The sequence below is a fragment of the Somniosus microcephalus genome, chromosome 5 (genome assembly GCF_052327205.1).
Source record: "Somniosus microcephalus isolate GS21.2 chromosome 5, FLI_Smic_1.0, whole genome shotgun sequence".
NCBI lineage: Eukaryota > Metazoa > Chordata > Chondrichthyes > Squaliformes > Somniosidae > Somniosus > Somniosus microcephalus.
The window spans coordinates 221,185,093-221,212,461 of NC_140991.1; the positions used below are offsets into that span (position 1 = coordinate 221,185,093).

A 27,369-nucleotide genomic window follows, 5' to 3' on the forward strand; every position below is an offset into this window, starting at 1 on the left:
GTAGGCCAATCGGCCCCTCGAGCCTGCTCCGCCATTCAATAAGATGATGGCTGATCTGATCTTAACCGCCAATCTACTATCACAGAACCATCTCCTGAATCTAACAGAATTAGACACACAAAATAGGAGCAGGATCAGGCTACACGGCCCCTAGGCCCGCTCCGCTACCCACAGGGCCATGACCGATCCGAACCTAGTCTCATGTCCAAATTCCTGCCCGCTCCCCGTAACCCTTTATTCCCTTTACTTCTAGGAAACTGTCTATTTCTGTTTTAAATTTATGTAATGATGTAGCTTCTACAGCTTTTTGGGGCAGCATATTCCATGGACCTACCACCCTCTGAGTGAAGTAGTTCCTCCTCATCTCAGTTTTGAAAGAGCAGCCCCTTATTCTAAGACTATGCCCCCTAGTTCTAGTTTCACCCATCATCGGGAACATCCTCCCCGCATCCACCCGATCCAACCCCTTCACAATCTTATATGTTTCAATAAGATCGCCTCTCATTCTTCTGAACTCCAATGAGTAGAGTCCCAATCTACTCAACCTCTCCTCATATGTCCATCCCCTCATCCCCGGGATTAACCGAGTGAACCTTCTTTGTACTGACTCGAGAGCAAGTATGTCCTTTCTTAAGTATGGACACCAAAACTGTATGCAGTATTCCAGGTGCGGTCTCACCAATACCTTGTACAACTGAAGCAATACCTCCCTATTTTTATATTCTATCCCCCTAGCAATGAAAGCCAACATTCCATTGGCCTTCTTAATCACTTGCTGCACCTGCATACTAACCTCCAGAGAACATGCCTGGTCATAGGCAGCCTGTAACTTGAGGGTTTTATTCTCCAACAGATGCTGACGTATGAAGGGAGATGCAATCCCAATAATAAAGGAATCACAAATTAACTCCTCCTGGTACTGCTCAGCTGTAACAGCTTTAAGATTACAATCCTTGCTGAGCCTGCGAAGTTTCTGAAGGAATTTGTCAAGTGATTCCCCGAGTTGTTGTCAAGTTGTGGCCAGTAGATGCCGAGCAAAAATTTCATTTGGGGACTTGACATATAGCTGCTCTAGTATTTGGATAGCGGCGTCATAGTCTACACAGTCTTCGATATAATCAAACACATGAGGGGATACATAATTAGCAAGCATTCGTAACTTGTTAGGCACATTCTCACCACACTCCTCAAGGAAGTTGCTAAAGGTACGATACCAGTGTTTCCATACCTTAGCAGCTATAAGTGAATTCGGGTCCAGGTCGAGACGGGTGGCTCTGAGTAGTTTCTCCATGATGGATCGATTACTTGTCTGAGTTCCATTCTACGGTTAGAGTCGTAGCTGGCTGTTCCCAAATCACCCAAAGCGTGGAGTCGATATCAAGTTGATTAAATTGATGTAATAAAACTCACTACGCACTTGGTTTGAGTATAAAGCAAGGCTTTAATCAACTTGTTTCAGAACATGGAGGTCTAGTTGCAGTTCACTAGTTCCTCGTCTTACAAAATGTCCCTGGAAAGCTGGGGCCAACGCCTGAGTATTTATACTCCTTGGGCGGCACCACCAGCTGGCCATCCAGCGTTATTTCATGAGTAGTTTCTTGATGAATGATGAGATTTATAACATCAAGTATTTCTGTGTGCATACCCATCACCCTTCTTCATCTGCGCTCTGTGCAGCAGAACTCTTGTGCGAACTGGACCTTCGGGGATCTGGGCCCCGAGCTACCCTTTCCCCCTGGCCTGGCTGCAGCCCACTCGTGCCCGGGGACTCACCACGTGCAGATCCCGCCTCTATGCAACCCTCTAAAGTTGACGCAGTGCCATTTTCTGAACTGGTGCCTGGGAATTTCAGATCAAGTGATGGCGCCTCTTCTTCTCCTTCGCTCTCCTCATCTACAACATTAGGGACAGGCTGGGCTGCTGGCAGTTCTTGGGTATCTGAAAAGTGAAAGGCACAAGGGTCAGGTTGTGATGGGGGGGGGGGGGGGGGAGGGGGGGAAGCAAGGTGTGCATGATTACACCATCAACAGCTTGTAAGTTAGAAGAGATTGTGGGATGAAGGGGAAGTGGGATGTGAGAAGAAGGATTAGTTATGAGCATACCGTCATCATCAATGCTTTAAACCTCACTGCTCACCTTGGTATCAGTGATGGCCCCGCCAATTAACACCAGCACAGTCTCCTCCAAAGCAGTAAGATTCTGCAGATGGGCTTCCCCTCCGCCTGTCTGCTGCTGCTCCCGGCGGCTATGAGCCACCAATGCCTGCAAGAGAAAGGGAAGTGTGTCAGTGAGTATGGTGCAATGTGTTTGGGTGATGTGCCTGTCATGGTTGAACAGCTGGCAGTATGTGCAAGGTGTGAGATTGAGTATGAGGCTTGCAGCAGTGGTAAGTGAATGAGCGTGAAGTGAAGCTATGATTGTGAGGTCGGGGTGGTGATTGCTAGAGATTGTTGGTAGGTGAGTGATGGGGGTGTGGTGCATTGAGCAGTGTGTGATGCTCGTGGTGCAGTTGGTGTGATATGGCATTTGAAGATGCATTCACTCACCTTAACCTTTCGTGTGAAGTCATTATACTTCTTGCGGCACTGGATCCAGGTCCTGGGGACAACACACATGGCACTGACAGCTTTTCCTGCCACTGCCTTCTGGTGCGCTGCCTGGAAGGCCTCCTGCCTCCCTTTGGGTAGAGGACCTGTCTTATTCTGTCCACCCCCAGGACTAAGGCCTCCAGTGCTGCATCTGAGAACCCCCTTGCCCTCTTTCTTCTTTGTTGAGCCATGGCTGTATCCAGAATGACAATGAGTTGCTTCTGCAACAAAGCACCTCCCCTTTAAGTAGTGCAAAGAGCGTAGGGAAAATGTTATTGGCCAGTAGACTGCACCTGATATTGGCCCCCCTATTGAGCGCTAAGCCAACTAGCAGTGCGTTTTGTGCTGAGCTCAGCGCTCCAATCATGTAAATGAGCAGGCAGCATGAACTTTGCATGTTGCCTGCACCACTTCGAACAGGCGCGGGCAGATCGCGCTTCGCGCTCCCCGTGCCCATTTTCAGGCCTAATCGAATTTCACCCCTCCCAGGAGTCCATATTGGCATATGTATGCCTGCAATGGGGCAACTTCTCAATCGAATGCATCTTCTACTGCCCTGTTGTCTCCCTCCTACATCTAATCAGAATCTTAATATTATGATTGGGACTTTAATAGCACTATGGACTTTGGTCCTCAGGCTCAGCACTCTGTTTTAGTGCCATACACAGTACAATGACTTGAAACCCTTCTCAAGCTGAGTAGACCCTTAATAGTCAAATTAAAAAGCCTACCTAAAAAGACCCATTCACTCAGCCTTAATTTTAGAGGTGGAAGTTACAACAGTCGAGCCCAGAACTCCATCTTCTTCAGTAACATAAATACGATTTCTCACTGACATATTTTCCCAAGAATCTTTGATAAGCCAGACATCAATTCCCTGAGTTTCCTTCTTACATTATTCTCCTAAGGTTATAACATCAAACCCACTGGCATCTTTCAGTACTCAATGTCCTGGTGAGAACTATATTAAATATTAACATCTCAGATAAAATAGGAAGATATCTTATTTAGCCTTTTGTTTCATTCCCTGAAGGAAGGCTTTACACATTTATGACTGACTTCATCTCTAGTTAACTTCATAATCTAAAGGTAAACAGTAGCCTAATGAATTCACCAGAATCCAAAATCTTTTAAAGAAAGATATCAGGAGAGTCACTGGAGTCTCTTAATCGTCACTTATTGCTCTGTTTAAGATTTAGAGTTGCTGACTGGAGGCAAACAGATATTTTGTGTAGAAAAATGAATTTCAGCTCACGCTGTCCACAAAGCATCTGCTCCTGGCACCTCTGACAAGCAGTTCTAAAACAGAATAGCAACGAGTGACAGTTACTGACAAATATATAGTTATCACGTCTGTCACATTTAGGATTGTATGACAATTCAGTGAAACAAATGTTCTCTTTAATAAACTGTATAAAGTTCCTGAATATTGATTCAAGTGCCATTACCTGAGTCCAACTATTTTCACATAGAAGCTGCAGTCCTCTATTGGAAAATGTATTTGAAAGTACAAGCAATACAATTCTCCACCCTCCTCCTGACAAGGAGTCCAAGAATCTGAATTGAGTAGTGCATCAGATTTACCTTAAGGGTGTAATGCAGGCATGAGTTATCAAGTATTAGATTTATTAAGCCAATTTTATCTTGTCAACAGGAGAAACTACAGCAGATTGTGTGCATTAGCATTCCCTACCCTGCCTATTATAGATCTAAAGCAGTTGTTCCAAAAACCAACTCCGCATTTTGATCTTAGCCACAAGCCAGTGAAATTCATATACCTCCTGTCGCAAGAGAATAGAGTAGACCAGCTATGTAAGGTAATCTAAGGCTTTCAACCAGTTCTTACTGTGGGTTGTCCTACCTTCCAAGTTTTGTGTAAAATTTAGCCTGTTATGAGCATTTCAATTCCTTAAAAGACCTTAAAAACCATAACAAGATTAAAGAAATTAATATCAAGCTAAATCTTAGACAAAAATGTGGTATTTTTTCACTTTTTTCTAACTTAACACTCAATGGGTGTAATTTTGACTTTGGGTGATAGTGTAAAGAGGGCGATATCGAATCAGCCCTCTGTTATACATCTCTCCTGATTTTCATTTTCCAGTGGCTCTGTGAGAGAATGCATGTTCTGTTATGTGTCCGTTGAAAAACTGGAAGAAGCTTTCTAACATGTATGGTCCATGAAACAGGAATTGAGCTGAGTGTGCATCATTTACTACAAGAACTTAGAAACATAGAAACATAGAAAACTAGGAGCAGGAGCAGGCCCTTCGAGCCTGCTCCACCATTCAATATGATCATGGCTGATCCTCTATCTCAATACCATATTCCCGCTCTCTCCCCATACCCCTTGATGCCTTTTGTGTCTAGAAATCTATCTAGCTCCTTAAATATATTCAGTGACTTGGCCTCCACAGCCTTCTGTGGTAGAGAATTCCTCAGGTTCACCACTAACTAATTTGGATCTTTCATCCATACTGACTATATAAACCCTGTTATATTCTGGAGGGTTTATGAGGGAATTGTTGACCTGCATATCTTTTGTACATACCCAAAATTCCAACTATGGGGGAAAGCTTTCCTCTGTTTGTTTTCTGTAACAAAATTGTAAACCTGTTCATTAAAAAAGGGATGCCAATGTTGGTACGCATAGTGCACATAGGAAATCTCCCCCAATATTGGGTCTCAGCCATACAAAGAATCATTTTGAAATCCATAATGTAAAGCTGAAACAGGGATTACCAGAAAATTAAATTAATTACTTCCTGAGCAGTTAGTGGAAATCCCTGTCACACCAATAGGACCTGACTAACTGACTACCGTTTGCCTGTGTATCACCTCCACAATCATCCTGAATCTGGGAGCAGTGGAAGATGGCCCAGCCTGAGAGGTTAGTTCAGCCTCAGACTCAGACTTAAGTACAGTGAATGAGTGACCTTCAATGTCTTTCCAAGCCATAAGATGGGCAACATAGGTCCTGGAGATCTGGACCATTGTCTTCTTCAGGTGAAATGTATATTTTATGGACATAACTTAATAGAAATGGATTTGTCAGAAAAATACAGTTTTGGCTGTATTGCTTTTGTTTCTGGACTTAAACCTAGGCAGGCTGGTCCAGTAATGTCTCGTAAGTGGCATTACTGCAGTATCATTTTCTCATGGTGATTTGAATGTAAGGAAAAAATATACCATATGCATATTTATTACTCAAATGAACTTATAATTTTACATATCTTGTTTCTTTGGACCACTTTAGAAAGGAAAGAAAGAATTAGCATTTATTCAGTGTCTTTCACATCCTCAGGGCATTCTAAAGTAGCTCACAGCCAATGAATTGTTTTTTTGAGGTGCAGTATTGTTGAAATGTAGACAAATGTGGCGGCCAATTTGTACACAGCAAGGTCCCACAAACAGCAAATGAGATAAATGCCCATTAATCTGTTTTATTGTTATTGGTTGAGGGATGAATCTTGGCCAAGACATAGGGAGAACTCCATGGTTATCTTTAAATATTGCCATTGGATCATTTACATCCACCTAAACATGCAGATGGGCCCTCTCATCTCATCTGACCTAAAATCCGACAGCGCCGCTCACCTCAGTACTGCACTGAAGTGTCAGACCTAGATTGTGTGCTCAAGTCTTGCAGTGAACTTGAACCTGAATTCTGTTACATCAGAAACTAAAGATATTTTTCTGGGCTGGGGGTGAAGTACTTCGCTTGCCCATGGTATAGTATGTACCTCTTATATTTCATTCATACAGCTTATTTTGTTTGGATGGATATTAAATAGTATAACAATAGCCAGTAGCGGTAATAAGGCTAAATGTCCTTTGTTCAATACTGTGTGTATTATACTTCACTTTCTTATGTGGCACTGGAGGTTTCTAGGGGCTCTCGACAACTTACATTTCAATAGTACAAAGAAAAAGAAAAAACTACAAATGCTAGAAATCGGGAAGAAAAATACCAAATCCTGGAACTGCACAGCAATCTGGAGAGTTCCAGATTTCTCGTATCCTTTGTGTGAAGAAGTGCTTTAGGAGTGTCAGCCAATGGCTCAGTTGGTAACAGCTTTGCCTCTGAGTCAGAAGGTTGTGGGTTCAAGTCCCACTTCAGAGACTTGAGCACAAAAGAACCTAGGCTGACACTCTAGCGCAGTACTGAGGGAGTGCTGTACTGTCAGAGGTGCTGTCTTTTGGATGAGACATTAAACGGAGGCCCCATCTGCTCTCTCAGGTGGACGTAAAAGATCCCATGGCACTATTTCGAAGACGAGCAGGGGAGTTATCACTGGTGTTCTGGCCAATATTTATCCCTCAATCAATATCACTAAAACAGATTATCTAGTCATTATCACATTGCTGTTTGTGGGAGCTTGCTGTGCACAAACTGGCTGCTGCTTTTCCTACATTACAACAGTGACTACACTTCAAAAGTACTTGTTTTCAAATCCCTCCATGGCCTCGCCCCTTCCTGTCTCTGTAATGTCCTTCGGCCCCACAACCCCCCCTGAGATATCTGCGTTACTCTAATTCTGCCCTCTTGAGCATCCCTGATTATAATTGCTCAACCATTGGTGGCCGTGCCTTCTGTTGCCTAGGCCCTAAGCTCTGGAATTCCCGCCTAAACATCTCCTCCTCGCTACCTCTCTTTCCTCCTTTAAGGCACTCCTTAAAGCCTACCTGTTTGACCAAGCTTTTGGTCACCTTCCCTAATTTATCCTTATGTGGCTCGGTGTCAAATATTTTGTCTTAAAATATTCCTGTGCAGCGCCTTGGGACGTTTTACTACGTTAAAGGCACTATATAAATGCAAGTTGTTGTTGTACTTCATTGGCTGTAAAGTGCTTTGAGATGTCTGATGGTCGTGAAAGGCATCACTCCTGAATGGCCTAATTCTAATTTTAAGCTGACACCCCCTTGTTCTGGATCCAAGACGAAATAGTTTCTCTGTATCTACCCTATCAACTCCTTTAATCATCTTAAACACCTCAATTAGATCACTCCTTAATCTTGGATACTCCAGGGGATACAAGCCTAGTCTATGCAATCTGTCCTCATAACTCTTTTAGCCCTGGTATCATTCTGGTGAATCTGCACTGCACCCCTTCCAAGACCAATATGTCCTTCCTGAGATATGTGGCCTGGAACTGAACCTAATGCTCTAAATGGAGTCTAACAAGAGCTCTATATAACGTAACTTCCACCCCTTTGTCTTCCAGCCCCCTTGAGATAAGGGTTATCATTCCATGAGCCTTTTAAATCATTTTTTGTACATGTTCACTAGCTTTTAGTGATTTCTGTGCTTGGACCCCTAAATCTCTGCTCCTCCACAATTCCTAGCTTCTCGCCATTTAGAAAATACTCTGATCTATCTTTCTTAGTGGATGACCTCATGTTGAACTCCATCTGCCACAATTTTGCTCACTCACTGAATTCATCAATGTCTCTTTGCAACTTTCTGCTCCCATCTACACTATTTACTGTGCCAACTAACTTGGTGTTGTCAGCAAACTTGGATATACGGCTCTCTCTTCCTTCATCTAAGTCATTTATAAATATAGTGTAAAACAGAGGCTGCAGTATAGGTCCCTGGGAGACACCTCGGAGATGAAATTGGGTGCTTTTGCCCCTCCCATTAGCGCAAATGGCTTTGCGACCAGGTGCAGCGCTGACATCGACTCCCGCCATACTCGGCGGGAGTTTTGCGGCAGTGCTACTGCTTTGCGCCCCGATCTCCTTTGCCCGGAGATTCTGATGTCATCGGCATGCGCATCGCCCCGGTAGCACCCCGGACCCGAAATTGACTTCCACCCCCTGCAGCAGTGCCGGTCAAAAATAACGACAGCTGCAGGAGATGTGCATTGGGCGGCTGGCCGCTTCGGGGGGGATGATTAAAGGCGAGGTGGCCGAGGTAAGTAAAAAAAAACCTCGGCCTAGAAATTCAGTTGGTTGTGCCAGCCGCTAGCGCCTTAAGAGGGCGAGAAGTGGGGCGCTAAGCGGCTAGCGACCGGGCGCGGCGCGATCTGCGCCTCTCGCGAAATTCAGTAACGATTTAGCGGCGGCGCAAAACCTTTGCGCGCGCTCAGCTGCGCACGCAGATCCTGACGTCATTTCATGTTGCAACGCCCTTTGTGCGCCCCGAACCGGAAATTCAGTGGCGCCGGCCTATTGTGCGTCTGGCGCCCCCAGCGACTGGTAAAGGGGAACGGTTCCCAGTCGCTGCGGGGCGCGGGGGGCGCTAATTAAAGGGGACTCCTCCTGCAGTATAAATGTCAGCCATTTTGCTCCACTCCTTCTTTGTGAGACACTGATATTTGGAGAGAGACAAAGGGAGAGAGCTTTCTGGTTTGAATCAACACTCGCTCAGGTACTTCTGGCTTCAGGCCAGAGCTTTGCACTTGTAATTAACTTTCAGTGCCATAGCATTAATTCGATACATCTAATGGGGGCTGCAATGGGTGCAAACGTTGGCTTACTGCATTGCATTCAGAGGGCTCAGAGACGCCGTGAGAGACTGCCAGTCATGGCCAGACGGAGAAGGGCCAACAGGCATCGGCACAGGAGGCCTTACCCACCCAGGGTATACCGCCAGCAGTTCTCATATCTGAACATGTCTGAGGAGCAGTGTGTTCGGAGGCTGCGATTCAGAAGGGAGGTGGTCACAGAGATCTGCCACCTGCTTCAGAGAGATCTGCAGCCACAGCTGAGGAGCAGGACATCTCTGTCGGTGGCAGTGAAGGTGACGGTGGCTCTCAACTTCTATGCCACCGGCTCCTTCCAATCTGCTACTGGGGACATTTCCAACATCTCCCAGTTCGCGGTACATTGCTGCATCCGCCAGGTGACCAATGCCCTTTTCAGAAGGAGACGTCAGTTCATCTCCTTCCCCATGACCCTCGACAAGCAGCAAGAGCGTGCAATGGGATTTGCAGCATTAGCAGACTTCCCCATGGTGCAGGGTGCCATTGACTGTACGCATGTGGCTTTGCGGGCACCTCTGGAGAATGCCGAGGATTACCGCAACCAGAAGGGCTACCATTCGCTCAACGTGCAGTTGGTGTGTGACCACAGGCAGCTCATACTAGCTGTCAATGCCCGCTTTCCAGGCAGCAGCCACGATGCCTTCATCCTGCACCAGACTTCTGTGGCAGACCTTTTCCAGGCCCAGCCTCACCCACGAGGATGGCTTCTCGGGGACAAAGGCTATCCTTTGTGCACCTGGCTGATGACCCCGCTCCGTGCGCCCAGCACTCCTGCAGAACAGCGATACAATGACAGCCTTCAAACAACCAGGAACATCATTGAGCACACAATCGGCGTGCTCAAGCAACGGTTCCGCTGTCTGGATCGTTCCAGGGGAGCCCTACAGTACTCGCCTGAGCGAGTCTCCCATTTTGTTGTCGTGTGCTGCATGCTGCACAACCTGGCTATCCGCAGGACTCAGCCACTGCCAGCAGACATTGGAGGACCACCAGAGGAGGAGGAGGAGGAGGAGGAGGAGGACCCGGATGGGAGGGAGGCAGAAAGTGCAAGGGCCGTCCGTCTGCGGCTTATTGCAACTCGGTTCCAGGCCCCCTCTCAGGGAATGGCTTGTGCCAATGAAGGAAGATTAATGTAGCCGCTCCGCAAGTCCTCAGCCGATCAAGGCAACCAATACTTCCAAAAGCAAACATGGACAGTGCGATTAAAGAAAAATGTTTACTCTTATAACTCTGTGCCCTTCCTGCATGACAAACTAATTCAGAGAAACCCCCCAAACAAAAACACACCAGTCTCAGCCTTTATATAAAAAACAAATACACCAGTCTCGGCCTTCATATAAAAAACAAAAACGCCAGTCTCGGCCTTCATATAAAAAACAAAAACGCCAGTCTCGGCCTGCTTATAAAAAAGAAATATAACAGTCTCGGCCTGTTTATAAAAAACAAGCGTGATCCGTCTCGCTTCCGGGCATGGCCCCTACCCGCCCTGCAGCTCCTCCTCAATGGGACCCCAGTGGCTGCAGCAAGGCTGGGGGAAGGCTGCTGAGGGTTAGTTGGTGAGACAGCAGATGCCCTTGGGGGTCGGCCTGGGCCAGCTCTGGGCCTGGAGGGCCCGGCTGCGGACTGCTTCAACTCAGCTTGGGCGGCAGCAGTCTGTCCTACGGGTAGTGGCAGCTGCAGTGGAGGAGTGCCAACCTGACAGAGCACAGGCACTCCCTGGTCGGCTGATTCACTGGCACTCGCATGAGCCAGCACTGCAGCATGCACAGCAATCTGCTGAAGCACAGACTGCTGGGCTGCTGCGGCGCGGCGAGTGCCCCGGCGATGCCTGGCCGAGCCAGCGAGGGTGGCAGCAGTTAGTGCCCATGTGGCCCTGGTCTGTGTCTGGATGACATCAGCCAGTGAATGCATGGCACGACTGAGCACTTGGCTGGAGGCCGCCTGTACTGCCACGAAGTCCTGCAGACTCCTGGCCTGTGCTGCACTGAATTCTTGCAGACTCCTGGCCTGTGCTGCCCCGAATTCCTGAACACTCCTTGCCAGAGAATCTATGGAGTCCGGCATCCTTGCCACTGCAGCCATGAGCTCAGTGTGCCTGCGCTCAGCCTGGGCGCCCATTTCCACAAGGAGCAGCACCTCCTCTGCGCTCACTGTAGCAGGACTGGAGGCCACACTCTCCCTCCGGGGAGAAGGCCGCCGAGCTTCCCCACCCCTCCCGCGTTGCTGCAGCCCGCTGGTCCCCGGAGCATCACTCTCCTCCGACACTTCCCCCCTGCTCCCCTCCAGGGAAGACGTGTCCCCAGCATGGCCATGGGCTGCCTCAGCCGAGGGTGTCCCTGATGGGGCAGCTTCCTCTTGCTCCTCCTCTAGGTCTGAGTCTGACACAGTGCCAGCTTAAGGGGCCGCCTCCTCACCTGGCGAGTCACCATCTGAAAGCAGGGAGGCACAAGAGTTGCTTTAGAGTGAGGACAGGACGGCAGCAAGGGAGGCATGAGTGCTGCTATGCACTGCATTGGTTCGATAGTGGCAAAGGATGCTGGCATGAGGCGCAGGTGGAAAGAGAGAGGTCAAAAAGGTGAGGACCTTACCATTGGTGCCCAGAACAGGGTCGGCATCTTCAGTCGCGACGGGGCCAATCAGCCAGCCTGCCATGATCTGCTCCACTCGCAGCTCGAGGTCGCTGAGCTGCTTAATGTCAGGACGGCCTCCCCCGGTCTGGCGCTGCTGTCTCCGGTTGTGTGCCAGCTTGCCCTGCAAGAGAGAGGACGGCCTCTAAGTATAGTGTGAAGCCCTGATCTTGCCTGCACAGCCTCCCATGGTGGAATAGCCCTGACAGTGTGAAGCCCTGATCTTGCCTGCACAGCCTCCCATGGTGGAATAGCCCTGACAGTGTGAAGCCCTCATCTTGCCTGCACAGCCTCCCATGGTGGAATAGCCCTGACAGTGTATAAACTCCTGAATATGCAAGTGCTTTTCATGACAGTCCCATAGCTGCTGGATGAGGGCTGGGCAGTAGGACTTTCATGTCCCTTTGGCCATCAACTGAGGAGCACATGCGGGGATGAGGAGGATACTGGAAAGGGTACTCACCCTGACAACCCGAGTGAGGTCGTTGAATTTTTTACGGCATTGGAGGGGAGACCTGGCAACCACGCTGTTGGAGGTGACCCTGCTTGCCACCTCCCTCCAGGCTTTCCGATATTCGGAGGGCAGCGGCCTTCTGCCACCTTCAGGGAAGAGAACATGGTGCCTGCGCTCAACTGCGCCAACCAGCACCCTCAGGTCACCCTCGCCGAAACGCTGCGCTCTCTCCCTTGGCTTTTCCATTCTGGACATGGAGCAGTTGAATTAGCACTGTTCAGGCCTTCCCTCAGGGCTGTAGTGTGCAGGGCGTGGCAGCCAAACAATTCCACCCTCCCCCTTTAAGTGCTGACCGGCGCCTGACTGTCTGCCTTCAATCAATAACTCGCCGCACCTGCGCTGCACCCGCCCTCGGTGGTAGCGCCCCGGATCGCCGGCTTAGCGCCTTATGATACTCGTGCATCGCCTGCATTAGCGCTGCAGCAACCTCTTGGGGTGATGCAACTGAATATCAGCGAAGGTGGCGCTAAGTTGCGCCGGGCGCAAAGTTTTGCGACCGCCCGGCTGTCGCGCCCCAAACGCGGCTATACCAAATTTCTAGGCGCTCACCTTTCTTGTTTCAGCTTTTTTCTCGTGTTTCTGCCCGCAATCGATCAGCCTTGCACTCTGCTTGAGTGCCGGGCTGATCACACGGGATCGCGGCTGCCTTGGTGGTCCAAGTAGGTACTTTTTGTATTACAGAGCCTGCAGCGATGGCCCTTCCCTTTAAGCCCGCTGCTGAAGTCTCCGCCCCGCCTGCTGCCGCTTGCGCTCCAAGGAGGAAGTGGAGCACTTGATTTAGCACTCCACTTCCTTCTTGAAGTGCAAACGGTGAATTTTTCAAAAGTTTGAAATTGTTAGCGCCCCAAATGGGGCGCTGGTGAATTTCTCCCCCCACTAGTTACATACTGCCAATTGGAGTTTTACTGGGGGCGGGGGTGGTCTATGTTTGCATTGGGCCCCTAGGCCCCTAGGGAGTTAATGGGTTGAATGACCTGCAAGGTGCCACAGAGATATCAAACAATATAAAAGATCATCAGCGAGGTGATGACAAGACATAAAAAGGACCAACCGACGTGCAAATATTAGCCAGGTGAAAAACTTGGGAGAGGTCTATGCAAAAAACAGGTTCGAAAATTGCGATAGAGAAAGCAAGATGGCACATGCAGCAAATAGAGCCACAAAAACTTAAAGCACAGGAGGCCATTCTGCCCATAATTTCTGTACCAGCTCTTTGCTGGAGCAATCTAAAACTAATCCCACTGTCCATGCTCTCCCCATGGCCCTGTATCTTCCGGTGCTTCAAAAGTTTAACTACTCTTCCTTAAAAGTGGCAATGGTCTCTGCCTCAACCATTTCCTGTTTAAAGCTTAACATGCTCTAACAACTTTCTGCATAAATAAATTTCTCCTTTACTCTCCTCACTCTCTTGGTAACAATTTAAAATTGATAATCTCTCATCATAGATTCCTCAATCAGAGGAAATAGCCTCTCCCTATTCGTCCTATTAAAACGCTTTATAATTTTTAAAACCTCAGCCTTATCTGCTACAGTGGAAATGACCCCAGTGAGTCAAGTCTCTCCTCATAACTTTAGATTGCATCTTTGGTATCATCCTGGTGAATCCATACTGTACAATCTCTGTGGCCTAGAAATTGGATATGGCTCGAAAATGGCTGGTGTCACGGGCCAGCACTATTTGCCTGCGTCCGTTCTAAGTGGTGCAGGCAGCACGCAGAATTGGTGCAACCTGCTCATTATAATGATTGCAGCGCTGATCTTGGTGCTAAACGCGCTGCTGTTTGGCTTAGTGCTGAACGGGATGGGGGGGAGGGGGGAAGGGGCCCAATAGCCCATAAAGTTTGGCTTAGGCTCTCTGCACTACTTAAAGGGGAGGTGCTTTGTTGCAGAAGCACCTCATTGTCATTGTGGAGCAAGCCATGGCCCAGCAATCAAGGGAGCAAGCAAGAAGGTTTTCAGATACTGCACTGGAGGCCTTGGTCTTGGTGGTGCAACGAAGGCAGGCTATCCTGTACCAGCAAGGAGGCAAGAGGTCTTTCAAGTCCATTTCAGAAGGTTGTGGGAGGAGATTGCTGACTCCATCGCGGCTACCAGTGTGGCCCGAAGGACCTGGATTCAGAGCCGAAAAAAGTTTAATGACCTCACACGGAAGATCAAGGTGAGTGAAGGCTTCAGCAAATACCATATCTCATCATCTGCACCACAAGCCTCACACACTGCCCAACGCACTACATCCCCATCATTCACCTACCAACAATCTCTAGCTATCATCACTCAGACCTCACAATTATGGCTTCACTTCACCCTCACAACCTCACCACTGCTGCAACACCCACACCCACATCTCACACCTTGCACACACTGACAGCTATTCAACCATGGCAGGCACATCACCCAAACACACTGCACCACACTCACTGACACACTTCCCTTCCTCTTGCAGGCAAATGTGGCTCATAACAGGAGAGAGCAACGGCAGATGGGAGGCCGCCAAGCCGCAGTAGAAAACTTGACCGACCTCGAGGAATCAATGTTATTGGAGGGGCAGTGACGGAGCCCATGGCCAGCAGAGAAGTTGAAGGCATTGCTGATGATGACAGTATGGTCATACCTAATCCTTCTTCTCACATCCCACTTCCCCCTCATCCCACAATCTCTTCTCACAAGCTGCTGATGGCGTATGCATGGATATCTTGCTTTTGCCCCTCCCCTCACCACAACCTGACCCTTGTGCCTTTCTACTTGACGCAAGAACTGCCATCAGGCCAGCCTGTCCCTCATGCTGAGCAAACTGAAGAAGAAGAGTCACCGGCACTGCATTTGACATTCGCAGACACCAGCTCAGAAAATGGCACTGCGCGGAGTTTAGTGGGAGCTACACATGATGAGTCACCAGGCACGAGTGGGCTCTAACCAGGCCAGGGAGAAAGGGTAACTCGGTGCCGGCTCCCTGGAGGGCAAGTTCGCACATGAGTTCTGCTGCACAGGATGGGCGATGTCGCGGCTTCCATTGCAGCACAGGCGGAAGCGACCCAATGTCTCCCTGCTGCAGTGGAAGCTCAGACTGCTGCCATCGTCGCTGGGTTTACTAGTCTCAAAAGGGGCTTGCAGGGTGTCGCAGCAGGATGCTGAGGTGCCACCCCGGGGAGTGGCAGTGCATCTGTGGAGCAGGAAACTGCTGTCCTCTCTCAGGATGACAGCATTCCTACTCCCACCACTGCCATTCTGTCATTGCCCTTGCCGTTGCCTATCAGCTGCCGTCAATGCCAAGATAGTACAGTCTACAGCCAGGCCATCTACATCCACAGCTGCTCGAGGTCATCATGCAAGGCCATCTGTAGTCTCCCTCACTGAAAGTCAGCAGCCTTCCACCAGCCATGCTGCAGCCACTGGGGGTGCGCTAGAGTAGGTGAAGGCACACGAAAGACAGACACATAGGGGGTGATTTTGCCAATGGGGACGTGATGGAGGCGGGACTGCTGCTTGTCGGGTATTAGTCCCCCCTCCATCGACGTCCGGCCAACACACGCTATTTTCCCTTGATTGACCTTGTTGAGCCCACCCAGCGGGCTTAGCAGGCCAATTAAGGGAAAGCCGGTGACAGAGAACATCAGCGTATGATGTTTCATCTATCAAAAATGTTTGACAGATGAATTGTCATCATTTGACACCTTTGAGAAGCTGTCAAACACTGACAATCTCTGTTCTTTGGTGAGTCCTTGTACTCCAGATTCACCAAACCTCTTTCCTGAGCAGAAATCAGATGGCTGTTGCATCGGAGAATGCAGCAGCCATTCTGTCATCACTGCCGTGGAGATGAGGCAGCTCCGCAGCCTAAAGGGATGAAGCCTGGAGGAAGAAGCAAAGGTAAGTAATCTTATTAAAACACTTTTCACTCACCTCACACACATACCTCTCCACACTTGTACTCATCACTCACTTGCACTCACTCACTTTAGGCCCCTCCGACTTCCGCAGACCCACGGCTTGCCTCGCTGATCCTGGCGAGCTTTGGAGCCGTCGGGAAGCCCACACTTTAGGGCTCAAAATAGGGATTAACCAAAAAACTGCCTGTTAACTACCTGTTAATTGGCACTAATCCCCTTCCTGCCTCGAGGAGACGGGACTCAGCGCGGGTTGGATACCCGCCTCCTGGGAAGATGGCACAGAGGCGGGTTGGGGGCAGGATCGGTACCCGCTCCCAGATTCTGCCATTTTTCCGGCAGTCCAGCCTCCCCAGGGCTGGGAAAATCTCCCCCAAACAGCTCAATTTTAATCACCCTGAAGCGGCGGGTTTGGAGGCGGGTTGGCAGCGAAAATCAGAAAAATGGCTTCAGACTGCCAACCCACCTCCATCCTGCCCCCACGTGAGTGTTGGGTCAGCCACTCCCAAGCTTACCTGACTGGAACCGGAGGGACAGATAGTTAAGGCAGTTAACAGCCTGTTAACTGCCTTGCTAATCCTATTTTTATAGTGGTTTCCCATTTTCGTGTTTCTGGCTCCTGTTTCCTGTCCTGTCAGAAACAGGCCAGCTTCAAGGAGATGAGTTGCTGGAGGACATGATTTGTAGTCATTGGTGGAGCACTTTAAAAGCGCTCCTGAAACATGGCTGCCATTCAAATGCAACAACTTTGCTGTTGGAGGTTTGGGATAAGATTTTGCACATCTACTGACCTTGTGACTGTTCAAGCTGACACCCATCTACAGTGTTACCTGAATGGAATAATTTCAGGCCACTTCGACTGTGCGCTTGCAAGCTTCTTGCTTCAAATGAAGTCTATAGCAAATCAAATCAAATCAAATCAACTTTTATTGTCATTGTTAGTGCACAAGTGCAGTACAACGAAATGTAGGCTTGCGGCTCCCGAGAGTGTACAATTTGGATTAGGACACTTAAACATTTCAACATACATTTGTACATATATATTAGCATAAATATGACCATAATAAAGTGCATCGGCAGATGTGCAGGCTTTAGTGTTTATTTGTGGAGTTCAGTAGGATGACAGCCCTGGGAAAGAAGCTGTTCCTAAATCTGGTCGTACGGGTGCGAATGCATCTGTAGCGTCTTCCAGATGGTAGGAGGGCGAACAGACTGTGGCTGGGGTGGGTAGGGTCTTTGATGATGGACCGTGCCCTCCGTAGGCAGCGTTTCTGATATATATGTTCTATGGTCGGTAGCCAGGTGCCGTTGGGCAGTTTTGACTACCCGCTGCAGGGCTTTCCGGTCATGGGAGCTACAGCTGCCGTACCATACCGTGATACAGTTTGTCAGGATGCTCTCTATAGTGCAGCGGTAGAAGTTAGAGAGGATCGGGGGTGACAGATTACATCCCTTCAGCCTCCTCAAGAAATATAGGCGCTGCTGGGCCTTCTTCACCAGAGAGGAGGTGTTGAGGGACCAGGAGAGGTCTTCCGTGATGTGGACTCCGAGGAACTTAAAGCTGGCCACCCTTTCCACCTCCGCCCCATTGATGTGGATGAGGGTGTGACTTCCGCCTTTGGACTTCCTGAAGTCCACGATTGGAATGGGATGGGAACCATTTATTCCTCTCATCCTGGCCCTCATAATCGGAGGAGCAGCAGTGCAGATCTTCCTCGGAAGAGGAGGACGAGGAGAAGAGGAAGAACAAGAGGAGGAGGAGGACGAGGAGGTGTGCCTTGCTTGCCTTGTTGTGACCAATGTAGCATCCCTCCAGTTCACTGCTGCCCGTCAAGCAGGGTATGCACACTGCCATGCCACATTTGCAAAAGCTTACTCCTCAACCATAGGTGGCTACCATATGGCTCTCTAATTGTAGGTGACATTCCTCCAACATCATACATCTTCTCTGGTATACCCACTTTCAACATCAGCATTACAAATGCAAGTCCCCCTGAGCCCTCAATGTACATTTGCCATTTCCCAAACACATAGGCCACACAATCAAATGTTTGCCATCATTTTTCTTTATGACATGACAAAATGATCACAAAGCAAGTGCAGGCAGAAAAATAATGACAAAACACCCACATGAGTCCCCTTGTGACTATATGTGCTTAATCTTTCTCTTATGTATGCTTCTGCGTGGTGCTACCCCTGTAGCTTCAGCAGATGTAGAGGCACCTTGCTGATTAGGATGCTGCGCCTGCTTAGATGCCTTTGGCGGGCGTCCTCTGGGTTTGGGAGCCTGGGAGGGCACTTCAACAGTCTGTGCAGGTGCTCTTCCTATGGCTGGGCAGGGGCTGAAACGGCCATCTCAGTTGGCTCTGCAAAGTGGGTCTCTGAGCGAGGGCTCCGCAGTGGCATGGTCATGTGAGCACTTGGAGAAGAGCCCCCACTTCCTTGTCGCCTGCCACCAACACCCCTCTCATGGGTCAGCCGCCCCTCAGTGCTGGCAAGTGGCTGGAGAGCACCTTGCTGCACACCAGGGGGGCCATGAGGACCCGTATTGTAAGGGTTGGGGGCTTCTTTAAACTGGTTTAAAGTAATTTTCCTGGTCTTGCAGCCTTTGCCTGCACTCAGACCAATTCCAATAAAACCAATTTTAAAACAGCGGTTTTGAATCGCTACCCCTCCTTCAGTTCTGAGTGGAGGAACTTATAATTAATGATATTAAAATGGGACAAGTGGTTTGGATGAGAGAAAAATCAAGTTTTATTACCTAAATAAACTACAATCCAAAGAATAAACTATACCACACGAACACAGTAATTACATTAAAATTATATAAGAGGGGGGTTGCAGACGGCGAAAAACGAGGGATAAAATGACTACAATGTTATTTAAACAATCTTAGCAATTACCCTCAAATCACCACCCCAAACTCCTGCTAGGTTGCCTTGTTGAGGAGTCAGAACACCCTGCTCACCTGTGGTCCAGCGAAGTAAGAGAGAGAGATAGCTTCTCAGCAGCTATCTTTATACCTGGTCAGGTCCTGCCGTTCTGCCCTGCAAGGGCTGTGTGCAAAATTCCCCGCCCAAAGGGTCCAATACACAAGAGAAAGCTGTGATTGGCTAACTCAAAGTGGTTAGACTGGGTTAATGTGTCTTCCGGAGCTCCCTGGGCTGAAACAAAAGAGAATGCAACAGCCCTATTGTCCAGTGCTGGGTGATTTAAAAACCCATTCAGTTCTTAAATGTTTCCCATTCAAGGTACAAAAGTCTCTTCTGCAGTTTAGATGTATCCACTCGATATACAAACAAATGCTTATAGCATTAAATTGCTTTGTAAACAAAGCATTGTCCTTTGTCTTCGGCCATGTGGTGACAGCCATTTTTTTATCCCTGGAAATTTAAAAGCACAACGCCCAGGGATTCTTTAATCAAAAATAATTGATCTTCAGAACTGTAAATTATTGCGAATTCTTACAGTATCTGTATTGACAGTCCTCATCACAAGGACGTCCATGAAGCTGTGGTCTCTCTGCTCAATAGTTGCTCATCTCTCCTCCAGAGATGACAATCTATTTTGAACACTCACCATGTTTTCCTGACGCTGGCGACTTATTTCCTCCATGGCGGTAGCCAGCCTTTCCATGGAGGTTGCCATCCTATCCATGGAGGTGCGTTCATGCGCCATTGCCTCCACCAAGGCAGTGCTGATGTTAGAGATGGACTCCTCCATTCTCTCCACACTCGCACTTACCCTGGAGGCAAACCCTTCCAGAGACCCCTGCACTTGTTCCTGTATTTCCCGAACTGCACTTTTTCTGGATGGCCCCAGAGGCACAGTGTCTGCATGCAGCTCAGCAGAGCTAGGAGATTGCTGTGACCTCCGCCGAGGACTCTCCACTGCTGTCGCTGTCTCCACCGTCTGCTGATGCTCACTTGTGAGCTGTGATAGACTAGGTGACAACACTACTCTAACTCGCGAGGGCCCCCCGAGGTGAGCGTTTCTGCGCTGGTGCTGGGTGTGCTGAGTCCTGGTGACGCTGCTCCCTCAGAGGCTTCAGGTTCCTCTGAAGAGTTGTCTGGCTCTTCGTCCTGGACAGTGGGGAGGGGGGCGCTCGATGGTCCTGTGGGAGAGTAAAGGCATGAGTTAGACATCTGATACTGATGTAGCCGACACATCCTTTTGTGCAGATGATACAAAGCAATTCTCTATGAACATCATGTGCCATTGCAGTCAATCATTAAATGTCAATGAGGGATGAAACTCTATTCTGTCACCAGCTTCGTCTAGTGTGCCCCTCTCTCCATCGCCCACTTCCAGATCCTCGCCACCTCCGACAATTTCGTGTGCAGCCGCCTCAGCACTTGTCAAGGTTGCTAGGGTTGGTGTACCTCCTCCAGTCAGTGCTCTCTCCCTCTTATTGTGGGCTATCTTTTATTGCTAGGAGGGACACAAGCGGAGTTTCAACCACAGTGATGGAGTGAGTGTGAAGAATCCCTACCATACAAGCTTTGAGGGAGACCAAGATGGAGTGAGGTGCCAAGAGGAAGCTAGCTCCCTGTGCATTGTTAGTTGTTGTCAATGTATAACAGTGAGCACGAGTCTAAGAGGTGCATAGGTAGGATGGTGAAGTGATTCAGTACAGAGACAGAGATGGATAGGTAAGGGTGCAAGGGAAGTAAGGGTAAGGTGGGATGTGGAGGAGCAGGCTTACAACGCAGAGTGCTGGTGATGAGAAGAAAAGGGAAGCAGATTGTAGGTAAGTGTGATGGGATACTCACTTTTGATGATCGCACAAGATCATTAAACCGTTTCCTGCACTGGATCCATGTGCGTGAACACACGGACCTTGCGCTGACCTCCTCAGCAATGCACAGCCAGGTTGCCTTGGTCTGCTGAGGAGGCTTTCTCCGGCCATCCGGAGGGAAGAGAATCTCCCTGCGCCCTCTTACAGCATCAACAAGAACATGGAGGGACTCATCATTAAAGTGTGGAGCTGCCTTGCCTCTGGAAATACTCATTGTAGTTGTCACAAATTCACAGACCATCAGAATCCACAAGAGAAAGGTTTAGGCTGAATGGGGGCATTAAAAGCAGCTGAATTGATGACGTCATCCGAGGCGGCTAGCCGACCCGATCACACTCATTGGACTGGCCAGCGCGCCCCAATGAAGTCAATTAGGAAATTTAATTAAAATCAGAAATGCACAGCTGATCCCGCCGGAAGCGGCTCCAGAACCCGCCCACCACGCAATCCGACTCCAAGCCGCCTCGGTAATTAAACTCGCAGCTTTATGGCTGGAAATTCATATACTTACCGCCACTCCATAGCGCCATTAAATAGCAATAAAATGGCGGCCACCGCTCTTTCATCAGCTGGTGGTGGTTCCCACAAAGGCCGCCATATTCCTCTCCCACTTTGTGCCGCCGGTAACTGGCAGTGCCCTGGGAAAAAAATGGCGGCGTGGTGACGTAAATCGGTGTGCAACGCCGACTTGCCATCACCAAAGTGAACTTCAACCCTAGCACTGGGTCCTAAGCATGCCAGGTTAACCTGGCATGCAAGCGGACTGACAGTGGCAATGCCTGCAGCTCTTAAAGGGACACACACATCATTCAGGAAGGTTTGAATTTAAGGGTTTGGACTGATTTTTTTATGTTATTGAAGTGGTGGCTTGCTGCAATAGATGTGAAATGTTTTTTAAGTGTGCAGGGAGTGCTGCTGGATGCTTGCAAGGGCTCGGCTGGTAAATGAAGGCCTTTGAGAAGACAGAACATGCTGCGAATACTCAGCAGGTCACGCAACATCTGTGGAGAGAAAAACAGAGTTTACATCTCAGGTTGACATGCTGCCTGACCAACTTAATGTTTCCAGCATTTTATGCTGTCATTTCACATTTACAGCATCCAGTTGCAGAGGGAAGAGGAAGACGCAGAAGAGGAGGAAGCCAAAGAGGAGGAATCAGACAGAAGGATGCATCCCAGACAGCCGCTTTGTGACTGGGATATCTGGGATGGAATCATCCATCTGCGGTCCTACTGGCTGGGCAGGCTGCCTCTTCTTGGTCACCCACTGGCTGGGCAGGCTGAATTTCTTGGGTGTGTGAAATGAGGAAGGCACAAGGGTGGAGTTGTGGTGAGGGGAGGTCGGGAAAGCAAGAGGTGCATGCCAGAAGGAGGATAACGTATGAGGATACCTGCATCTTGTATCCTTTCAGCCCCATTGCTGGCCAAGGGCTCAACCATGCTCCTGCCAAGAATGGCCAGCACTGTCTCCTTCAAGGGGGTGAGGTGAGGCTAGGAATGGAAGATGTGCCTCGGCATTGGCGCAAATTGTTGGTAGGTGAGTGATTGAGGGTTCTGCATTGAGCAGTGTGTGAGGCTAGTGGTGCAGTTGGTAGGAGACGGCTTTTGAAGATGCATTCACTGACCTTGACAGGAGGGTCAGTCATTGAGTATATTCAAGACAGAGATCGATAGGTTTTAGAATATTAATGGAATCAAGGGATATGGGGATATTTCAGGAAAGTGGAGATGAGGTAGAAGATCAGCCATGATCTTATTGAATGGTGGAGCAGGCTCGAAGATCCAAATGGCCTACTCCTGCTCCCATTTCTTATGTTCTTATGTTCTTTGGGCACTGGAGCCAAGTGGTGGGGGCGACACTGCTGCCAGTGACGGCCTTAGTGATGTACTCCCACATTGTTCTTTCTGGAGGGCCACCTGGCCCCTGTGTGTAGAGGGCCATTCTTGCAGTGTTGCCCCCCTGCACAATGCTGGAGTGCTGCATCTGAGACCCTTGCTGCCCCTTCCTTGGCTTGCTGAGCCATTTGTGTTAGTGCTGAGGCAGTTTTCCTATTTGTTGAGGTTAGGAAGGTAATTCAGCTTTAACAGCTGAATATTCACAATTGGAACTTCTTTTAAATATTGAATATTTCTTAAAAGGCAGAAAGGGCTGAAAAATGTATCGATTCACTGCATTTTATTTTGTATTGCTTCAGTGTGCAGCACCCTTTAAATCTCAAATGTCTTCATTATCCACAATTCCTTGCGAGCTCCACAGCTTTGCTCACAGAGGTTTTGGGAAGCTGCAACACCGGACCTGGACGGAAACTTTGTTCCAGATCCCTTTAGCAACGCCACCAGGATGGTGTTGCACGGAAGGTGAGCGCTTCGCCACCTATCTCCATACCCCCCAGACCAACTTGATTCGGTTAGCATTGCGGCCATTTCCGGTGACACCCGCAACTTTGCTGGTAAACACGAATTTTTCCCCCGATATGTATAGACTGTACCTTGAAATGAAGAATGGTGACTGCTGTAGCTAAGCTCATTGATCAAACATTTTATTATCGAGCATTTGCGCCCATGTCAAATTGCGACACAGCTATTGGGGTTACGACTTTAAAGTAGGATTTGAACCTAAACTCATTTTTGTCCCCACTGTTTCTACTTTTCAAACATTCATAGTTTGGATGATTCTCTGAAATGAGTTTATTTCTAAGAAAATGTTACAATATATAGTGGGGTAGAGTTTCCACTCGATCGCACTGTTTTTTCAGCTCACCGATGTCAGCATAACTGGCGCAAAAGATCTTTTGCGCTAATTTTAAAAACATCGCGCTAGAAGCAGGTCCCTCTCGCAAAACTTGCCACGCCCCAGGTTGAATTAATCACCAGTGGGAGTTTCCGCTAATTGTGCTCATTTGCAGGCCTTTGAGGAAGCTCCAAAAATTAAGCTGGACCTTTAGGCTCAAGGACACTAAAATGTATATACGTTTTGAAAGGTTTTGAATGAATTTTTTTTTTTGAAAAACTAACTACTGTACCCCAATCTAACTGAAAATAATTTTGTATATTTTTTAAAAGTCATTTTCAGTGATTTAAAATCAGGTTACTCACAGGTGGTGGATTGATACTGTGATTTAAAATGCTTATTTTTTTGTGATAAACCCATTTTTGGCTATACTAATCAAACTGGACCAAGATGCCACTCTTAAATATATCGAGGAATATTTTTTATAGCAAAATTTTTTTCTTTTAAAAAATTATGTTTTAAAACGTTGCCTGATTGCATTGGCTCATGGCTGCTTTTGCGTTCACCGATATGCAAATCAGTTTGAGCGTAAACTTGGAGGGAAAAAAACACTTCAAAACGGACACAATTTTGCGCCCAAAGTTGAACCTCTACCCCAGTATGTTTAATTAAGTACATGTTGAGTATATATTGAGTTGTTTAATCAGCTAAAAGTGCACTTTATTTCCACTTTGAGGCATAATGGAAATTAAACAGCTGGTGCGATGCAGAAAGAAAATAGTCTAAAAACTATAAATAGACCCTGGATAATTCAAAATGAGCAGAATCATATTGATTTCCACTTTCATGTTTTTTAAATTCATTGCTGTAATTAGTACAATAAAGTTTAGCTATCCGAAATAGTGCCAAAAAAGCAGCCATATTACTATCAAGTATTGACATTGGTGATCTGTCACATGTCAATGTTCAGGGCCGATGCCAGAATCCTGGTCTGCCTCAACTATTCACAATATTTATTAATGACTTAGATGATGGCGTAGAATGTCATATATCCAAATTTGCCAATGACACAAAGGTAGGCAGCATTGTAGGCAGTGTAGATGAAAGCATAAAATTACAAAGGGATATCGATAGATTACGTGAATGGGCAAAACTGTGGCAAATGGATTTCAATGTAGGCAAATGTGAGGTCATCCACTTTGGACCTAAAAAGGATAGAGCAGGGTACTTTCTAAATGGTGAAAAGCTAAAACCAGTGAATGTCCAAAGAGACTTGGGGGTCCAGGTACATAGATCATTAAAATCTCATGAACAGGTACAGAAAATAATCAAAAAAGCTAATGGAATGCTGGCCTTTATATCTAGAGGATTAGAATACAGGGTGGAAGTTATGCTGCAGCTATTCAAATCTCTGGTTAGACCACACCTGGAGTACTGTGAGCAGTTCTGGGCACCACACCTTAGGAAGGATATATTGCCTTGGAGGGAGTGCAGTGTAGGTTTACCAGAATGATACCCGGACTTCAAGGGTTAAGTTACGAGGAGAGATTACACAAACTAGGGTTGTATTCCCTAGAATTTAGAAGGTTGAGGGGTGGTCTGATCGGAGTTTTTAAGATATTTAGGGGAACAGATAAGGTAGATAGAGAGAAACTATTTCTGCTGGTTGGGGAGTCTAGGACTAGGGGGCATAGTCTAAAAATTAGAGCCAGACCTTTCAGGAGTGAAATTGAAAACAGTTCTACACACAAAGAGTGGTAGAAGTTTGGAACTCTCTTCCGCAAACGGCAATTGATACTAGATCAATTGTTCATTTTAAATCTGAGATTGATAGCTTTTTGTTAACTAAAGGTATTAAGGAATATGGACCAAAGGCGGGTATATGGAGTTAGGTCACAGATCAGCCATGATCTCATTGAATGAAAGAACAGGCTCAAGGGGCTGAATGGCCTACTCCTGTTCCTGTGTTCGTATGTTCCTATTTGTAGGCATTGTTTCTTTTTTACCCTCATTGTTAGAAGAATAAATTCAAAATAAAATGGAAGAATAAATTAATTCAAAAATAAAAGCAATAATGTGCAACATGATGCCGGTTGCATAGATGTTCACATTATCCTTTAAATAAGTTTTTATATAGATTAGAGTACAAACCTAAGTGAAAGCAAATATAATGAAAATCACTAATGTGCTTTACACTTTATACACTTTCAAGCAGGAATCATTGGATAGTCTGATCACTTATTGCTGCAGAGATAGCAATTCTATTACAAATGGAAATGTCACTCCTAATCAGCGTCAAGATGCAGTGACCTGCATTTAAATCTGAAACAAAAGCAATGCACAACCATAGTGTTATAAACAGAGTATTGTCAATATTAGGGTGATTCTTCTGCTTCTTCTGTCCATTCTTCTACATTGGAAATCACCTAATCCAAATGATCTATTTATGTTTTGCAGATATACACTCAGTATCCTGTACAAGTTTATTTTTATCTTCCCGTATATGCCACTCCCCATTTGAAAGCGCAGGAGCACAGAATGAATCCTTATAGTCACTGTATGCTTCTATAAAGCGTGTTATTTTTAATGTTGCAATGTAACAAATTGGTCAAGATCAGCAAAATTTTTAAATCGCACTGACCCAGAATTTTCTCGGAGCTGCTCCCACTGCTGTAACTTTGTCAGTTTCAATGGAATGAAAATCCAGCGGGTTCTATAAAGGATGGATGATCTGCTCTACCAGATTACTGCCCAGCTGGTGAAGATGAAAATCTACACCAATGTATCTATAATATATTAAAAATCTTGTGTCTGCATGCACGTCTGGTCTACAAAATCTTATTTCCTGTTGTCATGTTTTTTGTGTCAACTTTACCCTGAATAAATTCCTTTGTCGACATTGTATAAGGCCCTGGTCAGGTTGCATTTAGAGTAAGTACTGTGCACAGTTCTGTGTCCATACAATAAAAATGACATAGAAACATTGGAAATAGTGCAAAAAAGATTTACACGGATGGTACCAGAACTAAGAAATTACAGCTATCGGGAAAGATTGAACTGGTTGGGGCTTTTTTCTTTAGAAGAGAGAAGACTTAGAGGAGACCTACTGTTAGAGGTCTTTAAATTATGAATGGGTTGGACAGGAGAGAATGTTTCCACTCGTGGGAGAATTCAAAACTAGGGGCCATACATACAAGATAGTTACTAATAAATCCAATAGGAAATAAGGAGAAATTTCTTTTCTCAGAGAGTGATTGGAATGTGGAACTCACTACCACAGGAAATGGTTGAGACAAATAGGAAACTAGGTGAGTACCTGAGAAAAAAGGGAATAGGTAGTAGAGGTCGTGGGTTTGGGAGGTGCTGCTGAAGAAGCCTTGGTGAGTTGCTGTAGTGCATCTTGTAGATGGTACACACTGCAGCCATGGTGTGCCGGTGGTGAAGAGAGTGAATGTTTAAGGTGGTGGATGGGGTGCCAATCAAGCGGGCTGCTTTGTTTTGGATGGTGTCGAGCTTCTTGAGTGTTGTTGGAGCTGCACTCATCCAGGCAAGTGGAGAGTATTCCATCACACTCCTGACTTGTGGATGGTGGAAAGGCTTTGGGGAGTCAGGAGGTGAAACACTCGCTGCAGAATACCCAGCCTTTGACCTGTTCTTATTGCCACAGTATTTATGTGGCTGGTCCAGTTAAGTTTCTGGTCAATGGTGATCCCCAGGATGTTGATGGTGGGGGATTTGGC

At 47.3% G+C, this 27,369-nt stretch overlaps 2 long non-coding RNA genes across 2 annotated transcripts; one reads left to right on the forward strand and one right to left on the reverse strand.

Annotated features, from left to right (window-relative positions):
- Nucleotides 1-571: 571 nt before the first annotated feature.
- Nucleotides 572-21,581, reverse strand: LOC147117593 (uncharacterized). Its single transcript, XR_015078487.1, has 3 exons — nt 21,411-21,581; nt 2,137-2,262; nt 572-1,938 (listed from the first exon to the last, which is right to left on the reverse strand). It is a non-coding gene; the product is annotated as an uncharacterized LOC147117593 (long non-coding RNA).
- Nucleotides 21,582-23,137: 1,556 nt separating this feature from the next.
- Nucleotides 23,138-26,449, forward strand: LOC147117594 (uncharacterized). The gene is made up of 2 exons (XR_015078486.1): nt 23,138-23,348; nt 26,087-26,449. It is a non-coding gene; the product is annotated as an uncharacterized LOC147117594 (long non-coding RNA).
- Nucleotides 26,450-27,369: the final 920 nt, after the last annotated feature.